General features: G+C 39.1%; 1 protein-coding gene across 1 annotated transcript in view; it reads right to left on the bottom strand.

Moving 5' to 3' along the window:
- Positions 1 to 12,631, bottom strand: part of LOC134800353 (nuclear receptor corepressor 2-like) — a 112,294-nt gene that overhangs the window by 80,793 nt on the left and 18,870 nt on the right. The gene's annotated exons all lie outside the window — the stretch shown is intronic.

Here is a 12,631-nt window from a genome sequence, read left to right as displayed (position 1 = left end):
ACTATACTAATACTACTAATAGGCATAAACGCCATAAAGATTAGGATGACTCATGTTGACGCATAGTAAACAGAGTAGTAACCTCATAAATGAATGTCAAAGTCACAGGTATAAAATAACTGAATTTGAGAATCCTTTGATTTATGCGTTTTACGGTCCTGAATTTTTACGTCGGCATGTTTTTATTTTATTTTCATACTTGTGCAGTCAAGTGTAAAAATATGGGTGCACAAATCACACTCAAAAATATGTCCCATAGCTCTTATGTCAGCGAATTAAGAACTATGGGACATATATTTGAGTAAGTTGTCTACACCCATATATTTACACTTGACTGTACACATACCTTTATATATATTTTTTGTATGAGTTAAGATTATGCGACTTATGTACTTGTGGAAATAATAAATTAAACTGATTTTTATCGGCATATTAAAACCTGCTTCCTTAAATGTTTAAGATGAAAGTCTAAGAATCTTTTTTCCAAATCATTAACTTTAACTTATCGTTAACTTTAGTAATGTCGACAGAAAAAAACCGGTTTTCCCAACGTTTTTGACCCATTAGCGTGTATAAATTGAACATGCGGTGATACGGTCAATGGATTCTCAGATTTAGTAGTTAGAAAGTTTGTAAGGAAAACCGCTAAATTCTCGAAATCATGCGTCTGCGCACGTAGGTAGCCCCGCGCCACCTAAACTACATCCTACACCAGTGGTGGGCAAGGTATAATAGGCTTCTTCAATTCAATTCAATTCAATATTTTTATATCGAATAAAAAATCCATAATTATTATTGTTAGTACAAGGCATATTAAGGATATTATGATTAGGTATTATTAGGGTTCCGTACCCAAAGGGTAAAACGGGACCCTATTACTAAGACTTCGCTGTCCGTCCGTCCGTCCGTCCGTCCGTCCGTCCGTCCGTCCGTCCGTCCGTCCGTCTGTCACCAGGCTGTATCTCACGAACCGTGATAGCTAGACAGTTGAAATTTTCACAGATGATGTATTTCTGTTGCCGCTATAACAACAAATACTAAAAACAGAATAAAATAAAGATTTAAATGGGGCTCCCATACAACAAACGTGATTTTTGACCAAAGTTAAGCAACGTCGGGAGTGGTCAGTACTTGGATGGGTGACCGTTTTTTTTTTGCTTTTTTTTCGTTTTTTTTTTTTTTTTGCATTATGGTACGGAACCCTTCGTGCGCGACTCGCACTTGCACTTGCCCGGTTTTTATTAGTAGAGATGCAGATGCAACGGATAGTTGTTTGGCCGCATACCGAATATTCGGCCTGACCGTCGGCCGAATATTCGGTATCCGGCCGCCGAACGGCCACCTAAACTATTACCTCCTACACCAGTGGTGGGCAAGGCAAGGTATAATAGGCTTATTAGTAGAGATGCAACGGATAGTTGTTTGGCCGGATACCGGATTTTCGGCCTGACCATCGGCCGAATATTCGGTATCCGGCCGCCGAACGGCCACCTAAACTATTACCTCCTACACCAGTGGTGCGCAAGGTATAATAGGATTATTAGTAGATGCAACGGATAGTTGCTTGGCCGGTTACCGGATATTCGGCCTGACCATCGGCCGAATATTCGGTATCCGGCCGCCGAACGGCCACCTAAACTATTACCTCCTACACCAGTGGTGCGCAAGGTATAATAGGATTATTAGTAGAGATGCAACGGATAGTTGCTTGGCCGGTTACCGGATATTCGGCCTGACCATCGGCCGAATATTCGGTATCCGGCCGCCGAACGGCCACCTAAACTAATACCTCCTACACCAGTGGTGGGCAAGGTATAATAGGATTATTAGTAGAGAAGCAACGGATAATTGCTTGGCCGGATACCGGATATTCGGCCTGACTATCGGCCGAATATTCGGTATCCGGCCGCCGAACGGCCACCTAAACTATTACCTCCTACACCAGTGGTGGGCAAGGTATAATAGGATCCCAACAAAAACATAAATGTGAAATGAGAGCCAAGTTCAATATTAAGAATATGTGTTGTTGTTGACTCGCTGACAAAAGAATTGAGATCTATATTGGTGCCAAGTTCTGTGCTGTGTAGAAAATCCTGAAATTATAAAGGATTTGTCTTGGCTAGTTTTTACGTATAGGTTATTTATTATATTTGACTAGGTACGTTACTTTTCTAAAATTTGGTTTGTTGGTTGCCTAAGCTGAAAAGGAGACCCTCGCTAACGCGCGGTCAGTTGTCAAAAAGTTTCAGTTTTCAGATTTTTTCTTTTGTATGCGCCTAATAATCTACCTTGATGCCAAATATCAAGTTTCTAAGTCATCTAGAAGTGGGTTAGGTTTTTGGTCTATAAGTATTCATTTTTTTTTCCATCGAAATATCAATAATTTCCAATTTTCAGATTTTTTCCTTTATATACACCTAATAGTCTATCTTGATGCCAAATATCAAGTTTCTAAGTCATCTAGAAGTGGGTTAGGTTTTTGGTCTATAAGTATTAATTATTATTTTTTCCATCGAAATATCAATAATTTCCAGTTTTCAGATTTTTCCCTCTATATACACCTAACAGTCTACCTTGATGCCAAATATCAAGTTTCTAAGTCATCTAAAAGTGGGTTAGGTTTTTGGTCTATAAGTATTAATTATTATTTTTTCCATCGAAATATCAATAATTTCCAGTTTTCAGATTTTTTCCTTTACATACACTTAACAGTCTACCTTGATGCCAAATATCAAGTTTCTAAGTCATCTAGAAGTGGGTTAGGTTTTTGGTCTATAAGTATTAATTATTTTTTTCCCATCGAAATATCAATAATTTCCTGTTTTCAGATTTTTCCCTTTATATACACCTAATAGTCTACCTTCATGCCAAATATCAAGTTTCTAAGTAATCTAGAAGTGGGTTAGGATTTTGGTCTATAAGTATTAATAATTTTTTTTCCATCGAAATATCAATAATTTCCAGTTTTCAGATTTTTCCCTCTATATACACCTAATAGTCTACCTTGATGCCAAATTTCAAGTTTCTAGGTCATCTGGAAGTGGGTTAGGTTTGTGATCTATATGTCAGTCAGTCACAAAAATGCCGGTTTTTACACGTTGATTTACCAATAACTGTATGAGCTATTTTTATGAAATTTTGTATTTTGGACAAGCTAAGGGGCTTGAATACATGTGCCAAATTTCATTTGTGTAGATTAAGTAGGTTTCAAGTTGTGAAGGGGTCAAAAGTAGCTCGAAATGGTTCGTGTAATATTACACACGGTTGCTGCGTCGCCAGTTCCTTTTTCTTTGAACTTGGCTGGACACGCTACCGCGTGTCTAGATTATTAGTAGAGAAGCAACGGATAATTGCTTGGCCGGATACCGGATATTCGGCCTGACCATCGGCCGAATATTCGGTATCCGGCCGCCGAACGGCCACCTAAACTAATACCTCCTACACCAGTGGTGGGCAAGGTATAATAAGATTATTAGTAGAGAAGCAACGGATAGTTGCTTGACCGGATACCGGATATTCGGCCTGACCATCGGCCGAATATTCGGTATCCGGCCGCCGAACGGCCACCTAAACTATTACCTCCTACACCAGTGGTGGGCAAGGTATAATAGGATTATTAGTAGAGAAGCAACGGATAATTGCTTGGCCGGATACCGGATATTCGGCCTGACCATCGGCCGAATATTCGGTATCCGGCCGCCGAACGGCCACCTAAACTAATACCTCCTACACCAGTGGTGGGCAAGGTATAATAGGATTATTAGTAGAGAAGCAACGGATAGTTGCTTGACCGGATACCGGATATTCGGCCTGACCATCGGCCGAATATTCGGTATCCGGCCGCCGAACGGCCACCTAAACTATTACCTCCTACACCAGTGGTGGGCAAGGTATAATAGGCTTATTAGTAGAGATACTAGAGATGCAACGGATATTTGTTTGGCCGGATACTGGATAACGGATATTCGGGCTAACCATCGGCCGAATATTCGGTATCCGGCCGCCGAACGGCCACCTAAACTGCTTCCTACACCAGTGGTGGGCAAAGTACGGCCGGTACGGTATAATAGGCTTATTAGGTATATGGGGTCATCTATTAATTACGTCACACGAATTTCTAGGTTTTTTTACCCCTCCCCCCTCCTTGTCACACTTGGTCACATTTGGCAAACCCCTCCCCCCTGGTGTGACGTCACATTTCCTCAACGAAATCGGCAAATATTTATTTAAAATTTTATCGAAATATTTTTGATAAAAGAATTATTAGTAATTTTATAACCCAAAACTGATTAAGAAATAAAATTAAACGAATAAAAACGATTATCGTTTCAAAAACTTTTTATTTAACTGTATAGCGAATAAAATAATTTAAATAAATTTTCGATTACTGATGAAGTTAAAGTGACATCACAAAGTTTGTGACTCCCCCCTCCCCCTAGTCACAACATGTCACATTTTCTTGACCCCCTCCCTCCCCCTAAACGTGTGATGTAATTAATGGATGACCCCTATTGGGGTCGCTACCGTCCAAGTGAAAGTATGGCAGACAGACATGCAGACAACTCTAAGATGGGCAATCGAAAGTGGAGTTTCATAATGTAGTCCTCATTTTCCTCTCTGGATATTAATACTTAACATTATTAGAAACATAGCATGAAATAAGTAAAAAAAAAATATACTTAATGGCAATATCGAGAGAGGAGAATGGGGACTACGTTTGTATGGAGGAGCGACCGTCCCCTTTTTTGACCCCCTTCCCCTAAACGTGTGATTTTATTAATGGATGACCCCCTACTAGAGTCTGTGCGGAAAGAGAAGAGTCGTGGAATGTATGGGGCCCAATACAACCCACAACCTTCGGCTTGAAAGAGTAAGTACCACTGTACCACTCCTGAGCCACTCGACTCCTTATAGGCTTATAAAGTACAAGTAGTAGAACAACGTGACACAAAATCGTCAAAACAGTGGCATAAGAAAGCTTGCCCTTGAGCTAATAATATCGAAAGCAACAGTAAACTAAAACAATCACCTTCAACTCAATATGAACTCTAACCCGTTGAAATAAAACATAAAATCAATAAACAAGAAACGAGAGGAACTGTCTGAGAATACAGGAGCCTTTTACGCAAGTGAAATTCAACTCTATTTTAATTCGTTAAGGTTCAAAGTCGGTAAACTAGGAAATACAGGAATACAAGAGTATTTATATGGAGCTAACTTTAAGCGAAAATATACCTTCAGAAGGCTAATTAAAGTGGCTTTTAGAATGGGTGGTAATGAAATAAAGTTTGGAATTGCGTTAAGCTAGCGGGGCTTTGATTAAATTTCTATCTCGGTAGTGGTTTCCTTACTTAAGCAGGTACCGTAATATCACGTAGTGTAGTAGACATTATTATTATCCGACTATAAAGCAAGGTTATTCTATTATTAAAGTTATAAAACCGTATGTTATAGAATCTATTTCAAAATCATTAAATTTGTGTTTGTTTTGACATAATCCGTGGTGTGCACTTTATTTATACGGCAATTGATGATAATGGAATTTCCTTTTGCAGAGTTGGTCCTTTTGACTCACAGATTGATTTAAGAAGGAGAGATACAGTCAACGGTAAAAATATGGGTGTAGAGAACTTACTCAAAAATATGTCCCATAGTTCTTAATTCACTGACATAAGAGTTATGGGACATATTTTTGAGATGATTTGTACACCCATATTTTTACCGTTGACTGTACATTACTTATATTACAGTTTCTACCTTATACCAAAGTACCTAACTTATAAAATTTTCAATAATACAACGTTTTTCACTTCCGGACACCTCCAATGGATGTAAAAACACTTTCTTTCACAATAACATAAAACGAAAACATCCTCCGAATGCATAAGTTGGAATTTCCTGCTGACACCTTACTCCATTAATATTCAATACATTCAATGTTACCCCTCGATAGATTTTGACAGGATTCACGTGCCATTAAATTTGTAGTCGAATGACATGGACAGCAGTTACAAAATGTATAGGTAATTGTTACATATGAACAACTTTTACACAAGACTTATATCGACCGGGATATGAACCGTGATTACCTTTTACACCGTTTGTCTCTGGCGGTGGGGCCGTGGGGCTCAATGAAATTTCTGAAACTGGTTATTATTACGGAAGTGAAGTTGCTTTTGATTTTATTATATTACATTTTTTTGTATTCACGTGGTCTTAAAAAATATCTTTTGAATCACGCTAGACCAGGACGGGCCCGGGCCGAGGCGTCCGACATGTCATTTTCTATGACGGCTGATCGGTGATCACGTGGTGCTTTCCATAGAAAACGGAGCGCGCGCCGGAAGTCGCGGCCCGGTCTAGCGTGAGTCATTGTTTAACCCTATTTTTATGAGTATCCATCCTGATTCCTGATCCTAGTCACAGGTAAAATCTTATACAACTGGCCTAAAACACAGCCCTCTTTGATTTTCAACTTTACTAAACCTATAAACATAAATTGGGTGGTTGGACGACATCCGGAAGATTGCGGGTCACTTCTGGATGAGATTAGCTCAGGACCGGGACAAGTGGCGTACTAGAAGAGAGGCCTATGCTCAGCAGTGGGCGATAAAGGGCTGATATGATAATGGGCGTTTTTATTTAAAGTTGTCCCCTACTCTTTTTTTCAAATTTGGGATTTATTATGTTATTTCTACTCAGAATCATGAGCTCTTTTGATCCTAATAGGAGAAAAAAAGTGTCCCAAAATTTCCATACAATTTTCGATCCTTCCATTCCGCAACCGCCATACAAAGTCTATGAAAACCGGTCAAGTGCGAGTCGGACTCGCGTTGCAAGGGTTCAGTACATAAGTCCGACTCACGCTTGACTGCACATTTATAATAGGTTTTCCTGTCATCTATAGGTAAAGTATAGAATAGAATAGAATAGAATATAAATAGTTTATTCGTGGCATAAAGGACACAGGTACACAAAAATGAAAAAAATAAAAAAAAACTTACACTTAACATTGCAACACATAATTATCATTACATAACAGAATAAGTAAATAAAATAGCCACGAAATGGTCCCGACTCGGCATGGTGTTAGCCTTGATGGGCCAACGCTGGTCTTCCGTCGGGGCCATGGACGAGTGAATCACGGAAACGGAAAGTACACAACATTTAAATAATGAACAGTGGCAATAAAACAAACGAATTGACAATGAATAAATAACAGTAATACATTAATATTATAATTACATTTTATGGAAATAAAATGAAACTAAAAAGAAATAATGGCGATAAGACTGATGTGTGAACGCGACCAATTGTGACATAAATGTCAAGCAGTTGGCGCCATCTGTTACAACGTGGTTACAACTTACAACACAGCACGGATTAAAACGCGTTGAGCAAAAACAACAACAACGTGAGTCGTAGTTCATGTGATGGAAAGTTTTATAAGCGAAAATAATACATACTACGTACAATTACTAAAACTACGACAACACATATTGAGAATTATATTAAGAACTACGTAAAACAATAAAAATGAGTGTGATGGCAGTTGCGGAAGGGACAGAAAGATGGTAAGTACTTATACATACATGTAATTATATGATATATATATATATATATATATATATATATATATGTATGTATATACATTAATACGATAAGTACTATTTAGTGTATTTTTTTCAAAATTTTAGGCCCAGTACTTTCAGAGATAAGGGGTCATCCATTAATTACGTCACACGTTTAGGGGGAGGGAGGGGGTCAAGAAAATGTGACATATTGTGACATGGGGGAGGGGGGAGACACAAACTTTGTGACGTCACTTTAACTTCATCAGTAACCGAAATTTTTTTTTAAATTATTTTATTCGCTGTACATTTAAATAACAAGTTTTTAAAACGATAATCGTTTTTATTCTTTTAATTTTCTTTCCTAAGCACTTTTGGGTTATAAAATTACTAATATTTATATCGTCAAAAATATTTTGATTAAATATTAATAATACTTAGGTACTTACTTAATTCGATTTGGCGATTTCGTAGAAAAAATGTGACGTCACACTAGGGGGGAGGGGTTTGCCAAATGTGACCAAATGTGACAAGGGGGGGGGGAGGGGTCAAAAAACCTAGAAATTCGTGTGACGTAATTAATGGATGACCCCTAAAGGGGGGGGGGGGGGAATGGTCGGACAGACGCACGAGTCATCCAGGTCATCCTATAAGGGTTCCGTTTTTTCCTTTTGAGGTACGGAACCCTAAAAATGGAAATAAAAACCTTGGGACCCTTTTTTTCTCCTATTAGGATAGAAAGAGCTCATGATTCTGAGTAGAAATAACATAAAAAATCCCAAATTTGAAAAAAAGGGTAGGGGACAACTTTAAATAAAAACGCCCATTATCATATCAGCCCTTTGTCGCCCACTGCTGAGCATTAGGCCTCTCTTCTAGTACGCCACTTGTCCCGGTCCTGAGCTGAAACTACCTGATAAACCTAAAACTAATCTACAGTGGGATCTGCTGCATTCACGCACACGTAATCGTAAATTTAGCATCCGGTCTGAGGCTGCGATTCTGTACGTGTGTTTAAAGGCTCCTCTTCACGTTGGGCCAACGCCAAGCCAACGAGGGACGCATTTATGCGTTAGAGGGAGCAAGTGATATTGCTATCTCATTCTACCGCATGGCTGCGTCCCTCGTTGGCGTTGGCGTTGGCCCAACGTGAAGAGGAGCCATAATTCTATAGCACTAAGCACTCTTTAATTTGACCAGTGGTAGTTCTTATGTCTTTACTATAAGGTTCACAAATTGTCAGTTTTCAATTTAGACGATAGAACAACAGGCCCTTATTTCACCACGGTAGCAGGTGCGACAATTCGACAAATGTCACTGTTGCTGACGTCACAGGCATCGATGGGCTACGGTTACCGCTTACCATCGGGCGGGCCGTATTCCTGTTTGTCACCATCATTGTATTATTTAAAAAAAACTGTATTATATCGACCAAAAATAGGTATTTCTCTTGCGAAGTTTATAACGACGATGACAGTTGTCACAAGATTTAAAAGAATTTTCGGCAATTCTTGACAGGAAATGAGTTCTCTGTCGGAATTTCGTGACAATTGTCGTGTTTCGTGTGACAATTGTCATTAGCTTCGCAAAATAAGTAGGTACTTATTTACCGGCGATATAATGGAGTTTTTTTTATATTAAAATGTCAGTGGCAAACAAGCACACCGCCCGTCCGATGGTAAGCGGTTACCGTAGCCTATGGAGGGCTGTGACGTCAGTATCAGTAATGTCGACAATTGTCGCCCCTGTCACCGTGGTGAAATAGGGGCCAGGCCTTATCTGACCGTAGTTCAGAGAACACCCGGACATACGAAAGTATTTTATGGATTTTAGAGTTTTTGCCCACGCTGAAACGGAGACCTTCGCTTTTGATCGGTCAAAAAAAGCTACTTAGAAGTAAGACTCAAGTAAAATTTATATTTAAACCGTTTTTATTAGGGTTCCGTACCCAAAGGGTAAAAACGGGACCCTATTACTAAGACCGCTGTCCGTCTGTCTGTCTGTCTGTCTGTCCCCAGGCTGTTGCATGAACCGTGATAGCTAAGACAAAGACAGTTGAAATTTTCACAGATGATGTATTTCTGTTGCCGCTATAACAACAAATACTAAAAACAGAATAAAATAAAGATTTAAGTGGGGCTCCCATACAACAAACGTGATTTTTTTGCCGTTTTTTGCGTAATGGTACGGAACCCTTCGTGCGCGAGTCCGACTCGCACTTGGCCGGTTTTTTACAAAATAACGGTCATTATTAACTTCAAAGTCTTCACAGCAACAAGTCAACAGCAAAGTATTGACATTTAATAAAAAGTTAAGACAAGTGCACAGAGGCATTCCCAACAAAGTTAGAAATGAGTTACACAAAACAACTCCGCCATTTTGCAATCTTTTACAATAAGAAGCTGTAAAATGTAAATGTTTGTAACAATGTTGACCCTCGAGAATAACTGAGATGAATAACATTGTACATTTTTACGATTTTTGGAGGTTTATTGAACTTTTTTCTTGCAAAGAATTTCAACTTTTGTTTTACATGCCTTACCCTGGGTTCGTTCTCAAATGTTTGCGGTCAGCCTCAACTCCGTCAAATTTTTTCATAAGTACGATTTGACGGAGTTTAGACGCAAGCATAAATCTAGAGAATGACCTGAATGACCCACCTAAGCCTACATCTTTTGAGAAGAGCCAACCTCAGAAATCATACATTTCTTGAAATCTCAAAGAGCCGCAAACGTTTTCAGTGGTTTCAGAACTCAAGTGTTATTTTTTTGGGTCGCTTCAATATTCTACTAAGGGGCTATTCATAAATTACGTCATTTCAAATTAGGGGAGGGGGGTCTGGACATCGGATGACGGTAGCATGAAGTAGGAGGAAATGGGGTCATTTGAAGCATGATTTTTGGATGATTATGGGGGGGGGGGTCAAAAATCGTCAAAAATCGATGACGTAATTTATGGACAGCCCCTAAGGTATACCCCAAAAAAAAACATATGCTGCTCGGGAACCCCGATTTGCCGAGCCCTGTAACCTATAAGTACCGTCACCATGAGTATTACGCGGCATAAACGCTAGCGACTCACTCAAACTCAATTCATCTCGCTTTCACTTTCACCAATATCAGTACGAGAAATATGCATATGTGAGTTAGTTTACGTAGCGAATATATCAGCGACAAAGTCGTAATAATAAATTCCCGTTTGGAAATATGAGAAATATCCTTATATCCTCTTAACTACTTTATTTTTGGACATCCACCCCCTGGCAGGAAATGAAACGGACCAAATCCCACGCAGCCAAATCCCAGGCACTGTTACTGAATCATGATACTCATAATAGGTAACACGAAACGCCATGACTCAACAGAAGCACGGTTGTCATGTCAGTTATTTCTGTACCACGTTAACATGTACAACGTGGGTTGTAAAACCAACGGAGACGATAACATGTCAGGATTATTTTGATCCCAAGATTTGACAACGTGGCGACACTGGTTTCCCCGCCAAACATGTGCCACGATTTATACGTCGTGCAGACGACACACTTTGACTAGATTGCCAATTTTATTGTTGTGTTCGTATGGGAAATAAATATCATGGAAATTGGCTGAGATCTTTTCATTAACTCGACGACTGGCGCCTTAGAGGATATAACCAAACGGAGTAGCTATTAACAGGCGTTTCCCTCTGTCGAAAATAGGCGGCCAATGGTTATACACATTGTATGGACTGACGTTTATCTGATATGGCTATTTTTACATTACCTATACATTTGTTGTGCCCCTCCCCCGCAAAATTCGGCAGACTATTTGTACCGTAAATTACAGACATCATCTCCGTTTGGTTATATCCTCTAAGACTGGCGCCTATTTTGCTTGATTTTAGTAGGTAAATACAGCATGTCTCGTGTGTCTCCCTAAAGTCAATTAACCAGTATTACCTCATTTGTTCCCAATCAATCTCGAGACGCGTCTCAAGGACGAACTTTATTTATTTTGCCTTTCAAATCTCCTCACGTTTAACCTTTAGGTTAGGCATGTATGTATAAAATGATCACGTGTGAACGCTGGGATTTGTGCATTCAAAATTGTATGTAGCGGTGCACTGCCACGTGAAGCAAAAAGTTTTTACAAGCATTTATTTAACTTGCAATGTTCGGGTCAAATCTTACAGACTAAATTTGATTTGGGATTGTTAGAATTGTTAGTTGCCTGTTCAAAGAGCCAGTGATAAAAGCTTGTAGGTATAGTAGTGCAACATAAAATAAAATAGTAGAAATTAAATAAAATGGAACTAAAAAAAACCATACTAAATTGTTGTCATGTTTATGCATTTTACATCAAAAATGTGACAGTTACGTACTTACGTAGGAAGTGGCGCCATCAATAATTTCCTACTCTACAATTTCTTGTCGGATTATATCAAAAAATCAAACTTTGACAATACCGGGGAGGGCACCCTGTATGATCATGTTGTCTTGTAGTTTGTTCATGTTAATGTTAAATGAACAATAAGAACAATACTGTTTGTAATTGTAGGGAAACCTTTGTATCGACTCGTGTAACCTTCAAATGACATTGACCTTTGCGAATTGCGAATCATCTATCTACAGGGGAATAACGTGACACGTCAACAACATGAACCTTATCTATTTGACCCACACTTGAAGTATAGAATTATAGATTCTTGCTTTTGCTTCTGTTGCGTGAGAGTTTCTAGAACGGGGAGTTTTTCTAATCCGGTTCATTCGGCACAGAATCTAAAATAAAATACACTGCCAATGAGAAGGTCGTCTATAAGCTCTTTCGTCGCATATTCCAACTTCATTCCATGTTATTTCTTCTCAGAATATAACCATGAATTCTGTCGAAGAAACAGGCGGCAAATTGGAAAAAAGTAGGGCGGAATGTTCTCCCATACAAGAATTTCGCGCTTTTACTAGCAAATGATTTGCCAATTTATAATGTGAATTTATTAGAATGACGCGCCCATTACTATTCTCAAATCGGCCCAAATTCATGCGAAATGTCCAAATCCCGTTGGCATCCGCGCAGGAAATTCGG

Source organism: Cydia splendana, chromosome 19, assembly GCF_910591565.1.
Source record: "Cydia splendana chromosome 19, ilCydSple1.2, whole genome shotgun sequence".
Taxonomy (NCBI): domain Eukaryota; kingdom Metazoa; phylum Arthropoda; class Insecta; order Lepidoptera; family Tortricidae; genus Cydia; species Cydia splendana.
This window is presented reverse-complemented; position numbering and strand designations above follow the sequence as displayed.